At 44.6% G+C, this 26,138-nt stretch overlaps 1 protein-coding gene across 5 annotated transcripts in view; it reads left to right on the top strand.

Moving 5' to 3' along the window:
- Positions 1-17,627: 17,627 nt before the first annotated feature.
- LOC110488996 (ecto-NOX disulfide-thiol exchanger 2) overlaps positions 17,628-26,138 on the top strand; it is a 296,941-nt gene continuing 288,430 nt past the window's right edge. For 2 of the 5 annotated variants that reach the window (XR_016486333.1, XM_090198593.1), the window contains exons 1-2: positions 17,653-17,970; positions 26,049-26,093. The gene's annotated coding sequence lies outside the window, so the exon portion shown is untranslated. Of the gene's footprint in view, positions 17,971-23,990; positions 24,268-26,048; positions 26,094-26,138 lie in introns of all 5 variants that reach the window. The other 3 variants (XM_090198592.1, XM_090198591.1, XM_090198594.1) reach the window with 3 other exon arrangements.

Here is a 26,138-nt window from a genome sequence, read left to right as displayed (position 1 = left end):
AACTGAATATATTAATGGAAAAGGAAGCTCTGCGCTGCACTGTAGGCTAAAGGAGCAAATGGAGCAATCTGCAGATAACAGCACATCCTCCCCTGCTGTTACCAGGGATACAGCACATCCTCCTCTGCTGTTAACCAAGTAACAGCACATCCCCCCCTGATGAGACAAAGATGGTAATGGTATAATCACCCAGTTGGGAATATTAACAGATCATTATATGGTGATAAACTCCCCAGATCAGCTTAAATACCATACAGTTAGACAAACCACATTTTTACATGTCTGCCAGACATTGGTGGAAATATATTGTTATTGATGCTTTGTTAATACAGACTAAAATAGATGTCATAGATGGCAAATAATGATTACAAGTCAAGGTACAGTCCTAATCCATTGCAAACACACCAATATGCATAAATCTACATTTAAATGTCATAACATGTCAAACATAATCACATGCCTTGGGAGTGTGGGTGGGGGGCATTAGTGATGAACTGACTGTAAATGGTCCAAATAGTTAATGATGTGGGATTGCGGAGCATGCTGGCACATTTGATAATCCCCCTGTAATGAGAATACACTGGATATCACTGGCTTTGTTCATATTCCGGCATTACACACTGAGCTTATTAATGATCACAACAGTAACCATACAGCCACGAGGCAGGACACGACTACCAGGCATGCAGTCTCCTATTTCCCTTTTACTACAGTGGGATAAATCAGTGTTTGAAACAAATTTATACACCTCACACACATGGTTATGAGATTAAAAAATAGAAGATACCTGTACCATGTCAAATATAGAGTTTAAATGTATTAAATAATGAGTGTATATCCCAGTATTACACTTTCTATACATCACAGAAGACTGATATATAACAAAACCGTTTGACATTGAAACATTGGATTTTCAACTAGATTTTTAAAATAATATTTATAAATTATGACATTTTTAAAAATGTTAACATTCCACCCACTAGGTCACCTTACTGCAGGAACAGCTACAGAAGAAGACAAATAAGAATAAGAAAGCCTAAGTAAGGTTATTCCTAATGGGTACCCTATGCACTACTTTTGACTAGGGCCCATAGGGCTCTGTTCACTATACAGTGCATTCGGAAAGTATTCAGACCCGTTGACTTTTTCCACATTGTGTTATGTTACAGGCTTATTCTAAAATGGATTCAATTGTAATTTTTTTCTCATCAATCTACACACAATACCCCATACTAACAAAGCAAAAATGGGTTTTTAGAAAAAAATATTGTTGTAAAAACTGAAATATTACATTTACATAAGTATTCAGACCCTTTACTCAGTACTTTGTTGCACCTTTGGCAGTGATTACAGCCTCGAGTCATCTTGGGTATGACTCTACAAGCTTGTCACACCTGTATTTGGGGAGTTTCCATATTTATTTATTTACCTTTATTTAACTAGGCAAGTCAGTTAAGAACAAATTCTTATTTTCAATGACGGCCTAGGAACAGTGGGTTAACTGCCTGTTCAGGGGCAGAACGACAGATTTGTACCTAGTCAGCTCAGGGATTTGAACTTGCAACCTTCCGGTTACTAGTCCAACGCTCTAACCCTGCCGCCCCAATGGTAGACTTGAATTACTATTTATTTAGTTTCATTCCACAATGGTATTACATTTCTTCAATATCAACTCACAGTGGTAAAGAAGTGTCCCCACTAGACATTGATTTCAAACAGTAAATTTAGAATCCCATAGAGCGAGAGGTTATAGAATGTTCTATATAGAGAGAGACAGGTCATTTTAGTAGTATGCCATACAGAGCATTCAGAAAGTATTCAGAGCCCTTTTACTTTTTCCCCATTTTGTTACGTTACAGCCTTCTTCTAATGATCAAGTTAATACATTTAATCAATCTACACATTACCCTATTGACAAAGCAAAAACAGGTATTAGACATTTTTGAATGATATTGTCATTTCCGGTCACAACTTTCAGACTTGTTTACGTGTTGCTGTCGACGTTGCTACCGACGTTAAGGCTAATCTGAAGATGGTTCTGGCTAAAGCTAAAACTGGTGAGTGTAGAGAGTATAGAGATATTGTTATCCACGTTGGCACCAACTATGTTAGGATGAAACAGTCAGAGGTCATCAAGCGCAACATAGCTTCAGCATGTAAATCAGCTAGAATGATGTGTCAACATCGAGTATTTGTCTCTGGCCCCCTCCCAGTTAGGGGGAGTGATGAGCTCTACAGCAGAGTCTCGCACCTCAATCGCTGGTTGAAAACTGTTTTCTGCCCCCCCCAAAATATAGAATTTGTAGATAATTGGGCCTTTTTCTGGGACTCACCAACAAACAGGACCAAGCCTGGCCTGCTGAGGAGTGACGGACTCCATCCTAGCTGGAGGGGTGCTCTCATCTTATCTACGAACATAGACAGGGCTCTAACTCCTCTAGCTCCACAATGAGATAGGGTGCAGGCCAGGCAGCAGGCTGTTAGCCAGCCTGCCATCTTAGTGGAGTCTGCCACTAGCACAGTCAGTGTAGTCAGCTCAGCTATCCCCATTGAGACCTTCCTTGTCTGTGCCTCGACCTAGGTTGGGCAAAACTAAACATGGCGGTTTTCGCCTTAGCAATCTCACTAGGATAAAGACCTCCTCCAGTCTTGCCACTATTGAAAGGTGAGAGGTCGTGATACCTCATCTCAAATTAGGGCTACTTAATGTTAGATCCCTCACTTCAAAGGCAGTTATAGTCAATGAACTAATCACTGATCATAATCTTGATGTGATTGGCCTGACTGAAACATGGCTTAATGTCACGACTCCGACCGAAGGTGGCTCCCCTTCCCGTTCAGGTGGCGCTCGGCGGTCGTTGTCGCCGGCCTACTAGCTGCCACTGATTATTTCCTCCCCCTCCTTATGTGTTCATTGAGTGCACCTGTTTTGAATTATGTATAATTAGTGAGGCTTTATTTAGTCAGCCGGCCCGCCTGGTTCCTTGTGCGGGATTAATTATTGTGACCTTCTGTGTTGTGTAAACTTGTGTGCACGTCTGTGAGTTACGTGCTTTCCCATTTCGTGGGTCTTTTGTTGGGCGTTTGTTTTGTATTACGCCCTGTGTTGTCGTGGGGTTGGCTTATGTTCGCCGTTGTTGTGCATTAAAATAGCACTCCCCTGAACTCTCTGCTTCCTGCGCCTGACTTCTCACCCACTACACTCAGAACGTTACAGAATCCCGCACCCTGAGGAATGGAGTCAGCAGGAGCAACAGCCAATCCCCTCCCATCGATGGAGGAAAGGGTTCTACATCATACCACCGTTCTCCATCGGATCGGAACGGCTATGGATCAAGTGATGGAGAGAATGGACCGATGGGAGAGAAGTGGTCTCCTCTCTCCACCTTCGGCTCCCCCCCTCAGGACTCCCCATCTCCCGACTCCAGCACCCTCCGTCTTACGCTCCCGAGGGTCTATGATGGAGCGGCGGCGGGGTGCCAGGGGTTCTTACTCCAGCTGGAACTGTACCTAGCCACCGTCAGACCCACTCCCTCGGGAGCGGAGAGGGTGAGTGTCCTCATCTCCTGTCTCACGGGACGTGCTCTGGAGTGGGCGAACGCAGTCTGGAATGGCCCAGACTCAGCGAAGGAGCACTACCCAGAGTTTTCCCGCCGCTTCCGTGCAGTGTTTGACCACCCTCCAGATGGCCGAGCGGCGGGAGAGCGACTATTCCATCTCCGGCAGGAGAAGAGGAGCGCCCAGGATTACGCGTTGGAGTTCCGGACCTTGGCAGCAGGATCTGGGTGGAACGACAGGGCTCTTATCGACCACTACCGGTGTAGTCTCCGGGAGGACGTCCGCAGGGAGCTAGCGTGTCGGGACACCGCTCTTTCCCTGGATGAGCTAATTGACATGTCCATCCGACTGGACAATCTGCTGGCTGCCCACGGGCGTTCGGAGAGGGTCCTGTGTGTTCCACCACCCAGCACCTCCACTCCCGTTCCGATGGAGTTGGGAGGGACTGTGCCGAGGGGTACCGGAGGAGGAGGCTCCCTCTGCACCAGCTGTGGTCGGAGAGGACACACGGCCGATCGGTGCTGGGGGTCTCCGTCTGGGAGTCGAGATGGCAGGCGGAACATTTCTCGATCACCCCAGGTGAGTCAGCACCAAACTCACCCAGAACCCCCTGTTGGTCACATGTTTGTCTTGATTTTTTTCCTTAAATTTTTCCCCTCTTCCCAGCATAGGGCGCTAGTCGATTCAGGCGCAGCTGGGAACTTTATGGATCGCGGACTCGCTACTACATTAGGTGTTCCGCTTGTGCCGATAGATTCTCCCTTTCCCGTGCACTCCCTAGATAGCCGGCCATTAGGGTCAGGGGTGGTCAGGGAGACCACGGTTCCACTGGACATGGTAACGCAGGGGAATCATAGGGAGCGTATCAGTCTCTACATTATTGATTCGCCTGCGTTTCCAGTGGTGCTAGGGATTCCCTGGCTGGCCCGGCACAATGCTAAAATTTCGTGGAGACGGGGTTCTCCAGGGGTGGTCAGAGGAGTGTTCTGGAAGGTGTCTGGGAGTTTCCATCGGTGCCACGTCGGTGGAGAGTCCAGATCAGGGTCCCACGGTGTGCATTCCCCCCGAGTATGCCGATTTGGCAATCGCTTTCAGTAAAAAGAAGGCGACTAAATTACCACCACATCGACCGGGAAGGGATTGTGCAATAGATCTCCAGGTAGACGCTGCGCTTCCCAAGAGTCACGTGTACCCATTGTCCCAAGAGGAGACGTTGGCTATGGAGACATATATCACGGAGTCTCTGGGACAGGGGTACATTCGGTCCTCCACCTCACCCGTCTCCTCGAGTTTATTTTTTGTGAAGAAAAAGGAGGGAGGTTTGCGTCCGTGTATTGATTATAGAGGTCTAAATGCCATCACGGTGGTGTTCAGCTACCCACTACCTCTCATTGCTACGGCAGTGGAATCATTTCAGGGAGCGCAGTTCTTCACAAAATTGGATCTCAGGAGCGCGTATAGCCTGGTGCGTATTCGGAAGGGAGACGAGTGGAAAACCGCATTTAGTACCACATCGGGCCATTATGAGTACTGAGTCATGCCGTATGGGTTAAAGAATGCTCCAGCCGTTTTTCAATCCTTTGTAGACGAGATTCTCAGGGACCTGCACGGGCAGGGAGTGGTTGTTTATATCGATGATATTCTGATCTACTCAGCCACTCACGCCGCGCATGTGTCTCTGGTACGCAGGGTGCTTGGTAGACTGCTGGAGCATGACCTATACGTCAAGGCTGAGAAGTGTGTGTTCTCCAAACGAGCCGTCTCCTTTCTGGGTTATCGCATTTCCACCTCAGGGGTGGAGATGGAGGGTGACCGCAGTAAGGCCGTGCGTAATTGGCCGACTCCGACCACGGTAAAAGAGGTGCAGCGGTTTTTGGGTTTTGCCAACTACTACCGGAGGTTTATCTGGGGTTTTGGCCAGGTAGCGGCTCCAATTACCTCACTGCTGAAGGGGGGTCCGGTGCGGTTGCGGTGGTCAGCAGAGGCGAACGGAGCTTTCAACAAGTTGAAGGCGCTGTTCACGGATGCACACGTGTTGGCCCATCCGGACCCCTCTCTAGCATTCATAGTGGAGGTGGATGCGTCCGAGGCTGGGGTGGGTGCCGTGCTATCACAGCGCTCGGGTACGCCACCAAAACTCCGCCCCTGCGCTTTCTTCTCGAGGAAGCTCAGCCCAGCGGAGCGTAACTATGATGTGGGGGACCGGGAGTTGTTAGCGGTGGTCAGGGCTCTGAAGGTGTGGAGACACTGGCTTGAGGGGGCTAAGCACCCCTTTCTCATCTGGACCGACCACCAAAATCTGGAGTATATTCGGGCAGCTAGGAGACTGAACCCGCGTCAGGCAAGGTGGGCCATATTTTTTACCCGATTCCGGTTCACTTTATCGTATAGACCGGGCTCCCAGAACGTGAAAGCGGACGCACTGTCCCGCCTTTACGACACTGAGGATAGGTCCACCGAACCTACTCCCATCCTTCCCGCCTCAAAGCTGATATCACCAGTGGTATGGGAGGTGGACTCGGACATCGAGCGGGCGTTACGGGCTGAACCCGCGCCTCCTCAGTGTCCGGCGGGGCGGAAGTACGTGCCGCTTTGTGTTCGGGACCAACTGATTCGGTGGGCTCACGTCCTACCCTCCTCGGGTCACCCTTGGGTGAGGAGGACAATAGGGAGCCTTCGGGGGAGGTATTGGTGGCCTACCTTGGCTAGGGACGTTAAGGTTTATGTCTCCTCCTGTTCAGTATGCGCCCAGAGTAAGGCTCCTAGGCACCTTCCTAGAGGGAAGTTACAACCCCTCCCCGTTCCACAACGGCCATGGTCACATCTATCCGTAGACTTCCTGACCGATCTTCCCCCGTCTCAGGGGAACACCACGGTTCTGGTGATTGTGGATCGGTTCTCTAAGTCCTGCCGTCTCCTCCCGTTGCCCGGTATCCCTACAGCCCTACAGACTGCGGAGGCATTATTCACCCACGTCTTCCGGCACTACGGGGTGCCGGAGGACATCGTTTCTGATCGGGGCCCCCAGTTCACGTCCCGAGTATGGAGGGCGTTCATGGAGCGTCTGGGGGTCTCGGTCAGCCTGACCTCCGGTTATCACCTCGAAAGTAATGAGCAGGTGGAGAGAGTAAACCAGGAGTTGGGTAGGTTTCTGCGGTCGTACTGCCAGGACCAGCCAGGGGAGTGGGCGAGGTACATCCCCTGGGCCGAAATGGCCCAGAACTCACTACGCCACTCCTCTACTAATGTGTCCCCTTTTCAGTGTGTGTTGGGGTACCAGCCGGTCCTGGCACCGTGGCATCCGAGCCAGACTGAGGCTCCTGCGGTGGAGGAATGGGTGGAGCGCTCCAAAGAGACCTGGAGGGCCGTCCGGGAATCCCGTCAACAAGCTAGTGGACGGCAGAAAAGGAGTGCTGACCGCCACCGCAGTGAGGCCCCCGTGTTTGTACCGGGGGACAGGGTCTGGCTCTCGACCCGAAACCTGCCCCTCCGCTTGCCCTGCCGGAAGCTTGGGCCGCAGTGTGTAGGGCCTTTCAAAGTCCTAAGGAGAATAAACGAGGTGAGTTATCGATTACAACTCCCTTCCTATTATCGTATTAACCCCTCGTTTCATGTGTCTCTCCTCAGGCCGGTGGTAGCTGGTCCCCTACAGGACGGTAAGGTGCCGGAGGTCCCTCCTCCCCCTCTGGACATCGAGGGGTCCCCGGCGTATACGATACGGGCCATTTTGGACTTGAGACGCCGGGTGAGGGGCCTGCAGTACCTCGTGGACTGGGAGGGGTACGGTCCGGAGGAGAGGTGCTGGGTACCGGTGGGGGACATTTTGGATCCGTCAATGTTGAGGGATTTCCATCGCCTCCATCCGGATCGCCCTGCGCCTCGTCCTCCGGGTCGACCTCGAGGCCAGTGTCGGCGCGCTGCGGGAGCCGCGCGTCAAGGGGGGGGGGGGGGTACTGTCACGACTCCGACCAAAGGTGGCTCCCCTTCCCGTTCGGGTGGCGCTCGGCGGTCGTTGTCGCCGGCCTACTAGCTGCCACTGATTATTTCCTCCCCCTCCTTATGTGTTCATTGAGTGCACCTGTTTTGAATTATGTATAATTAGTGAGGCTTTATTTAATCAGCCGGCCTGCCTGGTTCCTTGTGCGGGATTAATTATTGTGACTTTCTGTGTTGTGTAAACTTGTGTGCACGTCTGTGAGTTACGTGCTTTCCTATTTTGTGGGTCTTTTCTGGACAGTTTAAGTCCCCCTGTTTGGGGCGTTTGTTTTGTATTACGCCCTGTGTTTTCGTGGGGTTGGCTTATGTTCGCCGTTGTTGTGCATTAAAATAGCACTCCCCTGAACTCTCTGCTTCCTGCGCCTGACTTCTCACCCACTACACTCAGAACGTTACACTTAAGCCTGATGAATTTACTGTGTTAAATGAGGCCTCACCTCCTGGCTACACTAGTGACCATATCCCCCGTGCATCCCACAAAGGCGGAGGTGTTGCTAACATTTACGATAGCAATTTTTTCATCTTTTGAGCTTCTAGTCATGAAATCTATGCAGCCTACTCAATCACTTTTTATAGATACTGTTTACAGGCCTCCTGGGCCATATACAGCGTTCCTCACTGAGTTCCCTGAATTCCTATCGGACCATGAAGTCATAGCAGATATTCTAATTTTTGGTGACTTTAATATTCACATGGAAAAGTCCACAGACCCACTCCGAAAGGCTTTCATCATCGACTCAGTGGGTTTTGTCCAACATGTCTCTGGACCTACTCATTGTCACAGTCATACTCTGGACCTAGTTTTGTACCATGGAATAAATGTTGTGGATCTTAATGTTTTTCTTCATAATCCTGGACTATCGGACCACCATTTTATTACGTTTGCAATCGCAACAAATAATCTGCTCAGACCCCAAACAAGGAGCATCAAAAGTCGTGCTATAAATTCTCAGACGACACAAAGATTCCTTGATGCCCTTCCAGACTCCCTCTGCCTACCCAAGGACGTCAGAGGACAAAAATCAGTTAACCACCTAACTGAGGAACTCAATTTAACCTTGCGCAATACCCTAGAAGCAGTTGCACCCCTAAAAACTAAAAACATTTCTCATAAGAAACTAGCTCCCTGGTATACAGAAAATACCCGAGCTCTGAAGCAACTTTCCAGAAAATTGGAACGGAAATGGAGCCACACCAAACTGGAAGTCTTACAACTAGCTTGGAAAGACAGTACCGTGCAGTACCGAAGAGCCCTCACTGCTGCTCGATCATCCTATTTTTCCAACTTAATTGAGGAAAATAAGAACAATCCCCCCAAAAAAATGTATACTGTCGAAAAGCTAACTAAAAAGCAGCATTCCCCAAGTGAGGATGGCTTTCACTTCAGCAGTAATAAATTCATGAACTTCTTTGAGGAAAAGATCATGATCATTAGAAAGCAAATTACAGACTCCTCTTTAAATCTGCGTATTCCTCCAAATCTTAGTTGTCCTGAGTCTGCACAACTCTGCCAGGACCTAGGATCAAGAGAGAAACTCAAGTGTTTTAGTACTAAATCTCTTGACACAATTATGAAAATAATCCTGGCCTTCAAGCTGCATACTGGACCCTATTCCAACTAAACTACTGAAAGAGCTGCTTCCTGTGCTTGGCCCTCCTATGTTGAACATAATAAACGGTTCTCTATCCACCGGATGTGTACCAAACTCACTAAAAGTGGCAGTAATAAAGCCTCTCTTGACCCAGTAATAAAGCCAAACCTTGACCCAGAAAATACAAAAAAACTATCAGCTTATATCGAATCTTCCATTCCTCTCAAAATGTTTAGAAAAAGCTGTTGCGCAGCAACTCACTGCCTTCCTGAAGGCAAACAATGTATACAAAATGCTTCAGTCTGGTTTTAAATCCCATAATAGTACTGAGACTGCACTTGTGAAGGTGGTAAATTATATTTTAATGGTGTCAGACCAAGTCTCTGCATCTGTCCTCGTGCTCCTAGACCTTAGTGCTGCTTTTGATACCATCGATCATATTCTTTTGGAGAGATTGGAAACCCAAATTGGTCTACACGGACAAGTTCTGGCCTGGTTTAGATCTTATCTGTCGGAAAGATATCAGTTTGTCTCTGTGAATGGTTTGTCCTCTGACAAATCATCTGTAAATTTCGGTGTTCCTCAAGGTTCCGTATTAGGACCACTATTGTTTTCACTATATATTTTACCTCTTGGGGATGTCATTCGAAAACATAATGTTAACTTTCACTGCTATGCGGATGACAGCTGTACATTTCAATGAAACATGGTGAAGCCCCAAAATTGCCCTTGCTAGAAGCCTGTGTTTCAGACATAAGGATGTGGATGGCTGCAAACTTCCTACTTTTAAACTTGGACAAAACAGAGATGCTTGTTCTAGGTCCCAAGAAACAAAGAGATCTTCTGTTGAATCTGACAACTAATCCTGATGGTTGTACAGTCGTCTCAAATAAAACTGTGAAGGACCTCGGTGTTACTCTGGACGCTGATCTCTCTTTTGATGAACATATCAAGACTGTTTCAAGGACAGCTTTTTTCCATATACGTAACAATGCAAAAATCAGAAACTTTCTGTCCAAAAATGATGCAGAAAAATGAATCCATGCTTTTGTTACTTCTAGGTTAGACTACTGCAATGCTCGACTTTCCGGCTACCCGGAAAAATAACTAAATTAACTTCAGTTAGTGCTAAATACGGCTGCTAGAATCCTGACTAGAACCAAATAATTTGATCATATTACTCCAGTGCTAGCCTCCCTACACTGGGTTCCTGTTAAGTCAAGGGCTGATTTCAAGGTTTTACTGCTAACCTACAAAGATTTACATGGGCTTGCTCCTACCTATCTCTCTCGATTTGGTCCTGCTGTACATACCTACCTACACATACGCTACGGTCACAAGATGCAAGCCTCCTAATTGTCCCTAGAATTTCTAAGCAAACAGCTGGAGGCAGGGCTTTCTCCTATAGAGCTGCATTTTTATGGAATGGTCTGCCTGCCCATGTGAGAGACGCAGACTCGGTCTCAACCTTTAAGTCTTTACTAAAGACTCATCTCTTCAGTAGGTCATATGATTGAGTGTAGTCTGGCCCAGGAGTGTGAAGGTGAACGGAAAGGCTCTGGAGCAACGAACCGCCCTTGCTTTCTCGGCCTGGCCGGTTCCCCTCTCTCCACTGGGATTCTCTGCCTCTAACCCTATTACAGGGGCTGAGTCACTGGCTTACTGGTGCTCTTTCATGCTGTCCCTAGGAGGGGTGCGTCAATTGAGTGGGTTGACTCACTGACGTGATCTTCCTTTTCTGGGTTGGCGCCACCCCCTTGGGTTGTGCCGTGGCGGAGATCTTTCTGGGCTATACTCGGCCTTGTCTCAGGATGGTAAGTTGGTGGTTAAAGATATCCCTCTAGTGGTGCAGGGGCTGTGCCTTTGCAAAGTGAGTGGGGTTATATCCTTCCTGTTTGGCCCTGTCTGGGGGTATCGTCGGATGGGGCCACAATGTCTCCTGACCCCTCCTGTCTCAGCCTCCAGTATTTATGCTGCAGTAGTTTATGTGTCGGGGGGTTGGGTCAGTTTGTTATATCTGGAGTACTTCTCCTGTCTTATCCGGTGTCCTGTGTGAAAATAAGTATGCTCTCTCTAATTCTCTCTTTCTCTCTTTCTTTCTCTCTCTCTGAGGACCTGAGCCCTAGGACCATGTCTCAGGACTACCTGGCATGATGACTCCTTGCTGTCCCCAGTCCACTGGTTGTGCTGCTGCTCCAGTTTCAACTGTTCTGCCTGCGGCTATGGAAACCTGACCTGTTCACCGGACATGCTACCTGTCCCAGACCTGCTGTTTTCAACTCTCTAGAAACAGCAGGAGTGGTAGAGATACTCTTAATGATCGGCTTTGAAAAGCCAACTGACATTTTCTCCTGAGGTGCTGACTTGCTGCACCCTCGACAACTACTGTGATTATCATTATTTGACCCTGCTGGTGATTTATGAACATTTGAACATCTTGGCCATGTTCTGTTATAATCTCCACCCGGCACAGCCAGAAGAGGACTGGCCACCCCTCCTAGCTTGGTTCTTCTCTAGGTTTCTTCCTAGGTTTTGTTCTTTCTAGGGAGTTTTTCCTAGCCACTGTGCTTCTACACCTGTATTGCTTGCTGTTTGGGGTTTTAGGCTGGGTTTCTGTACAGCACTTTGAGATATCAGCTGATGTAAAAAGGGCTATATAAATACATTTGATTTGATTTGATATCACATTTACATAAGTATTCAGACCCTTTACTCAGCACTTTGTTGAAGCACATTTGGCAGCGATTTACAGCCTTGAGTCTTCTTGGGTATGACGCTACAAGCTTGGCACACCTGTATTTGGGGAGTTTCTCCCTTCTCTGCAGATCCTCTCAAGCTCTGTCAGGTTGGATGGGGAGCGTCGCTGCACAGCTATTTTCAGGTCTGTCAGCAAATGTTCGATCGAGTTCAAGTCCAGGCTCTGGCTGGGACACTCAAGGACATTGAAACTTGTTGCGAAGCCACTCCTGCATTGTCTTGGCTGTGTGCTTAGAGTCGTTGTCCTTTTGGAAGGTGAACCATCGCCCCAGTCTGAGGTCCTAAGTGCTCTGGAGCAGATTTTCATCAAGGATCTCTCTGTACTTTGCTCCATTCATCTTTGCCTCGATCCTGACTAGTCTCCCAGTCCATGCCGCTGAAAAAGCTCCCCACAGCATGATGCTTCCACCACCTTACTTCACCGTAGGGACGGTCCCAGGTTTCCTCCAAATGTGACTCTTGGCATTCAGGCCAAAGAGTTCAATCTTGGTTTCATCAGACCAGAGAATCTTGTTTCTCATGGTCTGAGAGTCCTTTAGATGCCTTTTGGCAAACTCCAAGTGGGCTGTGATTTACCTTTTACAGATTAGTGACTTCCGTCTGGCCACTCTACCATAAATACCTGATTGGTGGAGTGCTGCAGAAATGGTTGTTCTTCTGCAAGGTTCTCCCATCTCCACAAAGGAATTCTGGAGCTCAGTCAGAGTGACTATCGGGTTCTTGGTCAACTCCCTGGCCAAGGCCCTTCTCCCCCAATTGCTCAGTTTGGCTGGGCTACCTCCTCTAAGAAGTGTCTTGGTGGTTCCAAACTTCTTCCATTTAAGAATGATGGAGGCCACTGTGTTCTTGGGGACCTTCAATGCTGCACACATTTTTGGTACCCTTCCCCAGATCTGTGCCTCGACACAATCCTGTCTCGGCGCTCTACAGTCAATTACTTAGACCTCATAGCTTGGGTTTTGCTCTGGCATGCACTGTCAACTGTAAGACATTTTATAGACAGGTGTGTGCCTTTCCAAATCATATCCAATCAATATAATTTACCGTAGGTGAACTCCAATCAGGTTGTATAAACATATCAAGGATGATCAATGGAAACAAGATGCACCTGAGCTCAATTTCAAGAATCATAGCAAAGGGTCTGAATACTTATGTAAATAAGGAATTACATTTGTTTTACAAACATTTCTGAAAATCTGTTTTTGCTTTGTATTATGGGGTATTGGGTGTATTGATGATTTTTAAAATGATTTAATCCATTTTAGAATAAGGCTGTAACGTAGCAAAATGTGGTAAAGGGGAAGGGGTCTGGGATACAAACCATGTCCCCACACTGGGAGAATACACTGCACCCCATCAACAGACCAATGACATTACAAATTAGTCTCATAAAAACATGACAAATAAATACAGTGATGAATGTATATAGCCTACAGTTACAGTATGCAAGCTTGTGTACATGTATGGGTTCAGGCCTAAAGGAGACGTATGTCTTTGGGAGAAATGATGAGATGGGTGTTGATTGCACAGTGGTTTGTTGGCAGGGCAGGGGTGGAACATATCACAGGTGAGTGCCACCATCAGGTCAAACAGACTGCTGTGTTATTACAGATCAGACAAGGCCCAAGGCTGGGTGGGAATGTACATATACGGCATGTTAGGTTAGATACTGGATACCTTCTACCAGTCTGATCATATGGAAGAGCGAATCATAATATTTATAGCAGCAATCTAACAAGCACTTCTCAACATTTTCGTCATGATATTTTCAACTCTTCAACCACATATAGTTTTGCATCTGATATATTTTATTATGGGTGTGGACATTAAGAACATTTTGGCATTGCTTTTATGCAAATTTTTCCTCTTCTCCTCTGTACTGGCATTGTAAATCATGACCATATCTGTTAAATATTATTGTATTAATTTGACAGTGACTCCCAGGGAACCCATTAAAATACTCTAATAATGAATAATTTGACAGCTGTAAAATCGGATAATGACTTCTGAGAAACATAGCTGATGGACAGAAATAACAGGGTATTTTTAGCCACTTGTTAAACCAAGGGAAAGTGGGAAGCAGCCAACTATAACCTCAGTAATTATCTTATCTTTTGTGCATTTGGAAAAGACAGTCATCCAATTTTCTTTGATCGTGAGGGAAAGAGAAGGAAAGCTAATTCTAGACCCAGGAGTTGCACCTGAAAAAGGACTCTGGAGTCTTACTGATAATGTTACTGGAAAACTAATTTAGAGATATTTCAATTTATTACCAAATACACCAACGTGTTACAGTGGCAGTATTCATTATTTTGGTTCTATTGCTAGCTTGATGAAGTCACACAAACAGACCATTTTGTTTGCCAGATAGCAGAGGCATGGATTCCAGTCACATGACTTGGAAGCAAGTCACAAATTTGATGACTTGATGGAAAATAAAATAAATATCTCCAGATTTGACTTGGACTTTGAACCTCCAGACACAGGACTCGACTTTGACTTGAAACTAATGACTTGAAATGGTTTTGTAACGTTTTGTCACTCCTTTTGTGGCACAGGGTCTCTGTGGATTAGGCCTATTTTCCACGCAGCCAGAGAGAGTATCATATATTAAAAAAAAACAAATTGGCTAGTAAAACGCACACTGATTGGACTAGCAAACTGTCAATCAATACAGGCCGAATAAGGGTGAGCAAGTGCACTGAGAAGATTTTAGGGGGCTGCGAGTGTGAAATTTAATGTGGAAAATATATTTTTTCCATACATAGACTATTTGAATAGGCTACATATGCTCTACCATTTGTATGTTATATTTATACCTATGCTTATTCGATCTGGTCACTAACATAGGCCTACGGCATTGCATCAAATTCTTGTTTCAGAAACATCTAATCTGTGCTTCAGAATACAAAAATTGCACGTTTTAACTGTTGACCAATGACCAGTTAGCAACATTGGCGCACATATCTAAATTAGTAGCCAGGTTTCAATCCAATTGACGACAGATTTTCATGCGAATTTTCTAAAATCTGCATAAAACAATGTGAGCATTTTCCCACCAGAGATGTGTTTCAATCAAATATATTTATTGGGGATAAAAGGCTGTGCATGATGACGTGGTGCACATAAACATTTATTGGGGATAAAAGGCTGTGCATGATGATGTAGTGCACATAAAATAACTTTTGCGATTAAAAATATATTCAATGGGTTTCCATCACATTTTAAACTCAACTGATGGTTTTGTTGCAAAAACTGTTGCGGTATATAACAAACGTGCCCAGTCCGGTCTTGGCACATGACTCTAGCCAACAGGTCGCAGATACAGTGCGGGTAGGCTACCTACATTATGAGATTATTACGGATAAGAGCAATATTTTTAATGGTCAAACTGCAGGCAAAAATTGATCACCGTGCACGTCCACCACCCTGTGAAGTTCATCATAATTGATTTAATCTGCAGCCTAATAAACTGCATAGTTTCCCGAGTCGTAGTGGGAGGATCACACACCATATCATCGAGTGACTCCCAATTTACTTCGATATGATGGAATAATATATCAATATTTGAAGGAGTTTCCATCGCCATTTCTCGCATAATTAATTTCACCAACACAAAAAGATCCCACCATGTCTGTCGGCATTTATAAAATTGTACCGGCATATCCTTTTTGCATCAACTCGGTCTTGACTGTTTTCATGCATCAGGTAATTCATCCTCATTAAATTGTTGGATGGAAAACTGATTGGTGACCAGACATTTATTTTCTTCGGTTTTGCCTGGCAAAAACAGAGTAGCCTAACTCATTCATATTAGAGTAGCCTAACTACATGCATCTTTGCCAGAACCTGCTAATTTCATTGATCATTTTCATTATTCAGAAGGACCTAGTTTGGGTGGGTTAATTATATAGCCCTACCTGTGGTCGGTACTGGCTATAAGATTAAAGATACTGTACACTACATTAACAAAAGTATGTGGGCATTAATATAGCCTCCACTCTTTTAGGAAGGCTTTCTACTAGATTTTGGAACATTGCTGTGGGGACTTGCTTCCATTCAGCCACAAGAGCATTAGTGAGGACGGGCACTGATGTTGGGCGATTAGGCCTGGCTCGCAGTCGGCATTCCAATTCATCCCAAAGGTGTTTGATGGGGTTGAGGTCAGGGCTCTGTGCAGGCCTGCCAAGTTCTTCCACACCGATCTCAACAAACCATTTCTGTATGGATCTCACTTTGTGCATGGGGCACTGTCATGCTGAATCAGGAAAGGGCATTCCCCAAACTGTTGCCACAAAGTTGGAGGCACAGAATCATCTAGAATGTAATTGTATGCTGTAGTTTTAGGATTTCCCTTGACTGGAACTAAGGGGCTTAGCCCGAACCATGAAAAACAGCCCCAGACCATTATTCCTGCTCCATCAAACTTTACAGTTGGCACTATGCATTGGGGCAGGTAGTATTGGTGCAGTTTGGAACTTGGTAGTGAGTGTTGCAACTGAGAACAGACGATTTTTACACGCTATGCGCTTCAGCACTCAGCGGTTTCATTCTGTGAGTTTGTGTGGTCTACCACTTCACAGAAATTTTACAAACTGACTTGTTGGAAAGGTGGCATCCTATGACGGTGCCACATTGAAAGTCACTGAGCTCTTCAAAATGGCCATTCTACTGCCAATGTTTGTCAATGGAGATTGCGAGGCTGTGTGCTCGATTTTATACACCTGTCAGCATACATATAGTGTCGCTGTAACATTGCACTACCTTCAATAGGCCCAGTAAACCCGGAGTCACCTCTTCACTGTTGACGTTGAGACTGGTGTTTTTTCGGGTACTATTTAATGATGCTGCCAGTTGAGGACTCGCGAGGCGTCTGTTTCTTACACTAGACTCACTAATATACTTGTCCTCTTGCTCAGTTGTGCACTGGGGCCTCCCACTCCTCTTTCTATTCTGGTTAGAGCCAGTACGCAGTGTTGTACGAGATCTTCAGTTTCTTGGCAATTTCTCAAATGGAATAGAAATGGAATTTCTCAGAACAAGAATAGACTGATGAGTTTCAGAAGAAAGTTCTTTGTTTCTGGCCATTTTGAGCCTGTAATCGAACCCACAAATGCTGATGCTCCAGATTCTCAACTAGTCTAAAGAAGGACAGTTTTATTGCTTCTTTAATCAGGACAACAGTTTTCAGCTGTGCTACACAAAGATGCCATTACTATTTCTCTCTATAGTGACTTTGTCCCACCTCTGACAGATAGGCTACCTTGCAATTGAGGCAAAGCCTTCATATAAGGATTGGTTAGTTTAATGTTTATTTTCCAAGTCTGTTGTCTCTAGAGATAACACTGAGTGGCCAAATTCAATATCTTTGAATTAATTAATTATATTTTATATCTAGGACATTACCTCTTAGATTGAATGGTCATGACAGATCTAGTCTAATAATTTTTCAAATAGGAAAATAAACCATAGAGACAATATTTATGATCAATGCCACCTTTCAGCATGAAGGGGGTGGCAGGTAGCGTAGTGGTTAGAGCGTTGGGTCAGTAACTGAAAGGTTGCTGCATCGAATTCTCGCGCTGACAAGGTAAAAATCTGTTCTTCTTCCCCTGAACAAGGTAGATAACCCACTCCCTGGTAGGCTGTCATTGTAAATAATAATTTATTCTTAACTAATTTACCAGGTTATGTAAAGTTTATATAAAAAATGAAAAGCATGGATTTTCTCTCCAAGTGGTTATCCGACAGAGGTCGTTATTACGCCTTCGACAGCAACAAGCACGTGTTGTTGTCCTCCGGGTTCCCATAAATCAATTTTGTAGTTTATTTTGGCACTGACTTTAACCCAGCAGTAAAATCTCGCGTAATTTGGTCAGCTGACACACTGCCACTGGACAGGGCCGTTGCCAGTGAGTCGCTTGCATCAAAGATTGTGAACATTGTGCGGCTTGCATCGTGCTATACCTCTGTGTTGTGCAAAGCTATTAGCTAGTAACAGAGGACATACGAAAGATCCGGGAAAGGGGTGTCGTCTGAAAGCTGGAAACTGAAATAAACAACTGAAGTAAGGAACAGATATATCGCTATCACTATTCCGCTCTTATAGCATTAGCTAGTTAACTTCCGCGTGTGTAGCTAGCTAACTTTAGCTGGCTAGCTAACATAGCTAAGTCACAACCACAGCCAACTAACGTTAGCTAGTTAACTAAGTTAATAACTCGAGGAAAGTGTATTTGTTTGGTAGTTAACTGGAAGGCACAGCCCATGCAATATTTCTTGAAGTTCGTATCATTTGGGTTTTCCGGTTAGCTAGTTATCTAACGTTACCTCACAGATAGTAATAAGGCCGGTTATTTATACAAATCCTTGGTTACCTAGCTACGTAGCTAGCTAACGTTAGCACGAAGACCGTAGCAAACGTTTTGAAACGGAAACCGTTTACTCCAAACGTAAAACGTTTTGCAACGGAAACTAGATTTTCTATTGGACAAATTCAGGTAGACCCCTCCCCGTTTAATTCTGTTTGGTTCCTAGTGAATACCTAGATCGAAAATATACAAGACAACGTCGTCACAAATCTGGGACCAGCGCCCATAGCGATCATATAGCTAATTCTATACCAGCGTCCTTGCTAACGATTAGTGCCGTTTCTAACTAGTGTAGTTGGTCCCTCTGGCATAGAAATATATATCCACCCTGCTGGTCCCAGAGCCATGCATTTATAGAATTGGGCAATGCTATTTCTGAAATTAAAATGCATTTACATCCATCTAAGGCATCCATGTTAGCTCCCCATTAACATTACATGGGGAGTACTTGAACAATGCGAAGTAACAGAATGTCTAGATTTATAACAATATTAAACATTCTGAAAGTTGGCCTAGCTCTCTAAAATGTGTCGCTGGCTGATCCCATTGTTGAATTAGCTCTGGGATATTAGAATCCCGTTGTCTTAACCCTTTGTCATCTTCAACCTAGGTGTATATGCTAGTCTCTATGCTAGTTGGATCCTGTTGGCTAGCAAAGTACCCATATGACAGAAAAGTGCTGACAGTGAGGCTTGGTACGGGCTAGTAACGTTACTCCGTACCATAATATTGGTTTATGGCTTAGGCTAATGTTACCTCCTGCTGGGATAGCATTTGGTTCTTGAGCTAGCTTTGACTGTTTAAATATTTACCAGCTAGCTACTTAAAGCAAAACATCCTGCTACGACCTTTTTTTAAACTCATTATCTACTATACCTATTGTGTGTGAGAGACTGAGAAAGAGACAGAGAGACGGTACCAAGACCACTAACATACAAACTTGTTATTCATATGGAGGATAGTTTTGTAACCTAGCAACACAAGAACAGCCCCTTACTCACAGCCATCAAGGCGGCTAAGAGGAACCACTTTCTGAACAGATTAGTAACTGTGGTCTTTTAATGATTCACGTAAGCCCACGGTGCATCAGAGGTAACGATGATGATCTCTGTGCTCATGAATGTGGGTGTAATACTGTTTACCACTCACAGGCTTGATGTTATGTTTCAGGTTTTAAGTTTTAATGTCACATGCACAAGTACAGTACAATTCCTTTCTTGCTAGCTCTAAACCCAACAATGCAGTTATCAATATCAATGTTGCACTAAAAATAACACAAGGTAGAAAAAAAACACAAGAAATATAATAAAAGGAACATGAAGTATGTAAGCTATATACAGGGCCAGTTCTAATACCATATTTACACTGCGCAGGGTTACTGGACTGCTAGACCTTGATATGTATAGGGGTAAGGTATCTAGGTATTTTATTAGGATGCCTATTAGCTGTTGCAAAAGCAGTAGCTACTCTTTCTGGGGTCCATATGAAACATGACCTAATACAGAACATTAATAGATAAGTACAGCTCAAGGACAGAACTACATCAATTTAAAAATAGCATACGTAGCCTACATATCAATACATACACACAAACTATCTAGGTCAAATAGGGGAGAGGTGCTGTGAGGTGTTTTCAGTTTTTTTAAAACTAGGTTTGCAGTTAATTTGACCGATGGGAGTTCCATGCAATAATGCCACTGTAATATTGTACGCTCTCTTGAATTTGTTCTAGATTTGGGGACTGTGCAAAGACCCCTGGTGGCATGTCTGGTGTGGAAAGTGTGTCTTAGAGCTGTGTGTAAGCTGACTATGCAAACAATTTTGAATTTTGAACACATTGTTTCTTATAAAAAAGAAGTGATGCAGTCACTCTCCTCAACTCTTAGCCAAGAGAGACTGGCATGCATAGTATTTATATTAGCCCTCTGATTACAATGTATGAGAAAGGTGTGCTGCTCTGTTCTGGCCCAGCTGCAGCATAACTAAGTCTTTCCTTGCAGCACTCGACAACACAACTGGACAATAATCAAGATAGACAAAACTAGAGCTTGCGGGATTTGCTTTTTGGTCACAAGCATAGCACCTCTTTATTACGAATAGACCTCCCCATCTTTACAACCATCAAATCTATATTTTTTGACCATGCCTGTTTACAATTTAAGGTAACACTAATTTAGTCGCCTCAACTTGTTCAATAGCCACACCATTATCAGATTCAGCTGAGGTCTAGAACTTAGGGAAGGATTTGTACCAAATACAATGCTTTTAGTTTTAGATGTTCAGGACCAGTTTAAGGACGCAACCAAGCCGCACTGCCATCCAACCTGGAAGCCGCCAGCCACACCAATGTGTCGGAGGAAACACCGTGCACCTGGCAACCTTGGTTAGCGCGCACTGCGCCCGGCCCGCCACAGGAGTCGCGCCACCCCCGGGAGGCCCTGCAGTTTAAGTTATTTAATTCTAAATCATGACTGACATATGTTTGATACCATTTCTCATTATGTTCCATATACACCCCCCCCCCCCCCCCCCCACCAACCTTTATTTAATCAGAAAGGCTAGTTGAGAACAAGTTCTCATTTGCAACTGCAACCTGGCCAAGATAAAGCAAAGCTGTTCGACACATACAACAACAGTTACACATGGAATAAACAAACAGTCAATAATACAGTAGAAAATGTGTGTGTGTGTATATATATACACAGTATGTGCAAATGAGGTAGGATAAGGGAGGTAAGGCAATAGATAGGCATTGGTGGTGAAGTAATTACAATATAGCAATTAAACACTGGAATAGTAGATGTGCAGAAGATGAATGTGCAAGTAGAGATACTGGGATGCAAAGGAGCAAGATAAATAAGTAAATACAGTATGGGGATGAGGTAGTTGGATGGGCTTTTTACAGATGGGCTATGTGCAGTGATCTGTGAGCTGCTCTGGAGATATGAGTCTCCAGCTTCAGTGATTTTTGCACTTCGTTCCAGTCCTTGGCAGGAGTTGGTGTTGGCTTTGGGGATGACCAGTGAAATATACCTGCTCGATTGCGTGGTACGGATGGGTGCTGCTATGGTGACCAGTGAGCTGAGATAAGGCGGGGCTTTACCTAGCAAAGACTTGTGGATGACCTGGAGCCAGTGGGTTTGGTGACGTTGAAGTCGGAAGTTTACATACACCTTAGCCAAATACATTTAAACTCCAGTTTCTCACAATTCCTGACATTTTATTCCTAGTAAAAAAATTCCCTGTCTTAGGTCCGTTAGGATCACCACTTTATTTTAATAATGTGAAATGTCTGAATAATAGTTGAGAATTATTTATTTCAGCTTTTATTTCTTTCATCACATTCCCACTGGGTCAGAAGTTTACATACACTCAATTAGTATTTGGTAGCATTGCCTTTAAATGGTTTAACTTGGGTCAAACATTGGGTGGCCTTCCACAAGTTTCTCACAATAAGTTGGGTGGATTTTGGCCCATTCCTCCTGACAGAGCTGGTGTAACTGAGTCGGGTTTGTGGGCCTCCTTGCTCGCACACGCTTTTTTATTTCTGCCCACAAATTTTCTATGTGATTGAGGTCAGGGCTTTTTGAAGGCCACTCCAATACCTTGACTTTGTTGTCCGTAAGCCATTTTGCCACAACTTCAGAAGTATGTTTGGGGACATTGTCCATTTGGAAGACCCATTTGCCACCAAGCTTTAACTTCCTGACTGATGTCTTGAGATTTTGCTTCAATATAGCCACATAATTGTCCTACCTCATGATGCCATCTATTTTATGTTCTGGGATTGATTTGCACCATTCGCACACCAAAGTACATTCATCTCTAGGAGACAGAACGCGTCTCCTTGAGTGGTATGACGGCTGCGTGTTCCCATGGTGTTTATACTTGCGTACTATTGTTTGTACAGATGAACGTGGTACCTTCAGGCGTTTGGAAATTGCTCCCAAGGATGAACCAGACTTGTGGAGGTCTACAATTTTTTTTCCTGCGGTCTTGGCTGATTTCTTTTGATTTTCCCGCAAAGAGGCGCTGAGTTTGAAGGTAGGCCTTGAAATACATCCACAGGTACACCTCCAATTGACTCAAATGATGTCAATTAGCCTATCAGAAGCTTCTAAAGCCATTACATAATTTTCTGGAATTTTCCAAGCTGTTTAAATGCACAGTCAACTTAGTGTATGTACACTTCTGACCTACTGGAATTATAAGTGAAATAATCTGTCTGTAAACAATTGTTGGAAATATTACTTGTCATGCACCAAGTAGATTTTTGTAAATGTTATTTTATTTTACCTTTTATTTAACTAGGCAAGTCAGTTAAGAACAAATTCTTATTTTCAATGACGGCCAATGAACTGCCTGTTCAGGGGCAGAACGACAGATTTGTACCATGTCAGCTTGGGGATTCGAACTTGCAGTTTTAATGACTCCTTCCTAAGTGTATGTACATTTCCGACTTCAGCTGTACCAATGAAGTACAATGAGCCTGTCCTCCGGTTTCTCTATCCAACAGCCACAACTGACAACCCCTAGCCTCTCAGGTCCTGTGTGGCTCATTTGGTAGAGCTTGGTGCTAGCATGGCTAAGGTTGTTGGAATGGTTCCCGTGGGTCCAAAAATAATACAAATGTATGCACACACTGCAAGTTGCTTTGGATAAAAGCATCTGCTAAATGGCATATATACATACAGTACCAGTCAAAAGTTTGGACACTATTCATTCAAGCATTTTTCTTTCTTTTTGTAGCTAAAACTGCATTGTAGAATAATAGTGGAGGCATCAAAACTGTGAAATAACACATATTGAATCATGTAGTAACCGAACAAGTGTTAAACAAATCAAAATATATTTTAGATTCTTCAAAGTAGCCACCCTTTGCCTTGGTGAAAGCTTTGCACACTCTTGGCATTCTCTCAACCAGCTTGCATTTCAATTAACAGATGTGCCTTGTTAGAAGTTCATTTGTGGAATTTCGTTCCTTAATGCGTTTGAGCCAATCAGTTGCGTTGTGACAAGGGTCGGGTGGTATACAGCCCTATTTGGTAAAAGACCAAGTCCATATTATGACAAGAACAGCTCAAATAAGCAAAGAGAAATGACAGTCCGTTACTTTAGACATGAAGGTCAGTCAATCCAGAAAATTTCAAGAAATGTGAACTTTTCTTCAAGTGCAGTCGCAAAAACCATAAAGCGTTATGATGAAACTGGCTCTCGTGAGGACCGCCAGAGGAAAGGAAGACCGAGAGTTACCTCTGCTGCAGAGGTTAAGTCATTAGAGTTACCAGCCTCAGACATCGACAATTAACTGTTACTTCAGAGTTCAAGTAACAGACACATCTTAACATCAACTGTTCAGAGGAGACTGCATGAATCAGGCCTTCTTGGGCGAATAAGGAGGCTTGCTTGGGTCAAGAAACACGAGGAATGGACTGGTGAAAATCGGTCCTTGATGCTAATTGGAGATTTTTGGTTAGAACCGCTTTGCCTTTGTGAGACGCAGAGTAGGTGAACAGATGATCTCTGCGTCTGTGGTTCTCTGCGTGAAGCATGGAGGAGGTGGTGTGGTGGTGCTTTGCTGGTGACACTGTCTGTGATCTATTTAGAATTCAAGGCACACTTAACCAGCATGGCTACCACCGCATTCTGCAGCGATACGCCATACACCATCTCATCTGGTTTGGGCTCAGTGGGACTAAAATTTGTTTTTCAACAGGACAGTGACCCAACACACCTCCAGGCTGTGTAAGGGCTATTTGACCAAGGAGAGTGATGTAGTGCTGCATCAGATGACCTGGCCTCCACAATCACCCGACCTCAACCCAATTGAGATGGTTTGGGATGAGTTGGACAGCAGAGTGAAGAAAAAGCAGCCAACAAGTGCTCAGCATATGTGAGAACTCCCTCAAGACTGTTGGAAAAGCATTCCAGGTGATTACATCATGAAGCTGGTTGAGAGAATGCCAGGAGTGTGCAAAGCTGTCAAGGCAAAGGTTGGCTACTTTAAATAATATAACACTTTTTGTTTACTACATGATTCCATGTGTGTTATTTCATAGTTTTGGTGTTTTCAATATTATTCTACATTGTAAATTCAGAAAAACCCTTGAATGTGTAGGTGTCAACTTTTGACTTTGACTGTATATGCACTCGACAGGAGCGGAATAAGTGAAATACTGTCAAATACATCGAACACATGGTTTTCCATGTGTTTGATGCCATTTCATTCACTCCTTTACAGCCATTATAATGAGCCGTCCTCCCCCTCAAACATTTTTTTATACCCTACCGATGGCACAGGGTTCGCACTTTAGTAAATTTCATGCCAGATTGTAAATCACCTCAGGCTTGACAGCTGCAGTTCTCAAGTGCGCGAGTGCCTCTTATCGCCGCAGTGCAGACCACACAGATACAGACCAATATTGTCTCTGGTGCGGTACCTGTCCTTACTCAGGAAGTCAACAAACTCCGCATGACCGGTGAACATTTTCTTTAATTATGTTTATGAATTTAAGACTGTTATTATGCGATGTGATCACATGCAATGCTCCGGTTATCAGAACAATGCTTCATTGCAGTTCATATGAGAACGTGAGTACACCCAAAATGGATCACTCACACAGATTACGATAGCCAGCTAGCTTGTTAACATAAACACTCTTCGGAAGCAGTAGGAAGTGCTTGAACATTTTATCACAAGCGCGTTATACGCTGATGGCCTATTTGAGTTTCGCAGTGTACCGTTTCAGGCCTCTGACATCTAGCATCATTAAGAGGTCTGGAGTCTGGACCTCTATAGTGTAAAGTCAGTCGTGCTCAATAACAGGGTTCCCCAACTGGTTTTATTTGTCCCCACAAGCTTTCTGAGCAACAAAGAAAAACACCAGGAAATCAGCTCAGTGATTTGAGGAATCTGTTCCCAAGTGTTCTCACACATGATCGTATTCAAATGTAAGCAATGTTTATAATAATTGTTTTAGTCAAACATATCTGTATGGTCTTCTTGCAGTCAATTTGCATTCCACTGAATCTAGTTGATAATCCCTGGGATAGCGGCTGTTCAGGAGCCTGTTGGTGCCTGAGTTGATGCACCGGTGCCCCTTTTCCGAGTCTTCCTTTCACACCGCCTGATATAGACGCCCTGGAAAGCAGGGAGCTCGGCACAGTTATGTTTCCTAGAGTTCAGGTGAAATGGATTTAATCACTGGATTGTGATAAGGGTCTCTGGTACTGTGTTAGACATGTCTCCGTCGTGGAGCTTAAAGTTGCTTGTAAGAAAGAAACATTGCTGCTGATTGTGCCTCATCGCTGATTGTGCCTCATGGAGGAGAGTTTTGTAACCTAGCAACACAAGAAAAGCTCCTTGCTCACAGGCATCAGTTCAAGGCGGTCAAGAGGACTCACTGTCTGAAAGGAAAGGGGATACTTTGTCAGTTGAACAACTGAATGCATTCAACCGAAATGTGTTCCGCATTTAAACCAACCCCTCTGAACAGATGAGCAGCTGTTTACATGCAATCAAATGTGGTCTTTTAATGATTCACGTAAGCCCACGGTGCATCAGAAGTAATGATCGTTGTGCTCATGAATGTGGATGTAATCCTGTTTACCACTCACAAGCCTGATGTTATGACTCCTAGAATGGATCTAATCACCAGATTGTGTTGAGGGTTGCTTGTACTGAGTCAGACATGTCTGTCGTAGAGCTAGTTGCTTGTAAGAAAGAAACATGGCTGCTGATTGTGCCTTGACTTCTATTTCTTTTTCCCCTCAGGGTCACCTCAGAGAGTGTTGTACATCCAAGTGGGTATTTTGTGAGGTGAGTTTTTACATAATTTCTAGGGCTTGACATTCTCTTTTTTTT

This window comes from Oncorhynchus mykiss, chromosome 14, assembly GCF_057628025.1.
Source record: "Oncorhynchus mykiss isolate SJ-2025 chromosome 14, ASM5762802v1, whole genome shotgun sequence".
Taxonomy (NCBI): Eukaryota; Metazoa; Chordata; class Actinopteri; order Salmoniformes; family Salmonidae; genus Oncorhynchus; species Oncorhynchus mykiss.
Note: the sequence above shows the minus strand (reverse complement) of the source record. Positions and strands in the feature narration are given on the sequence as shown.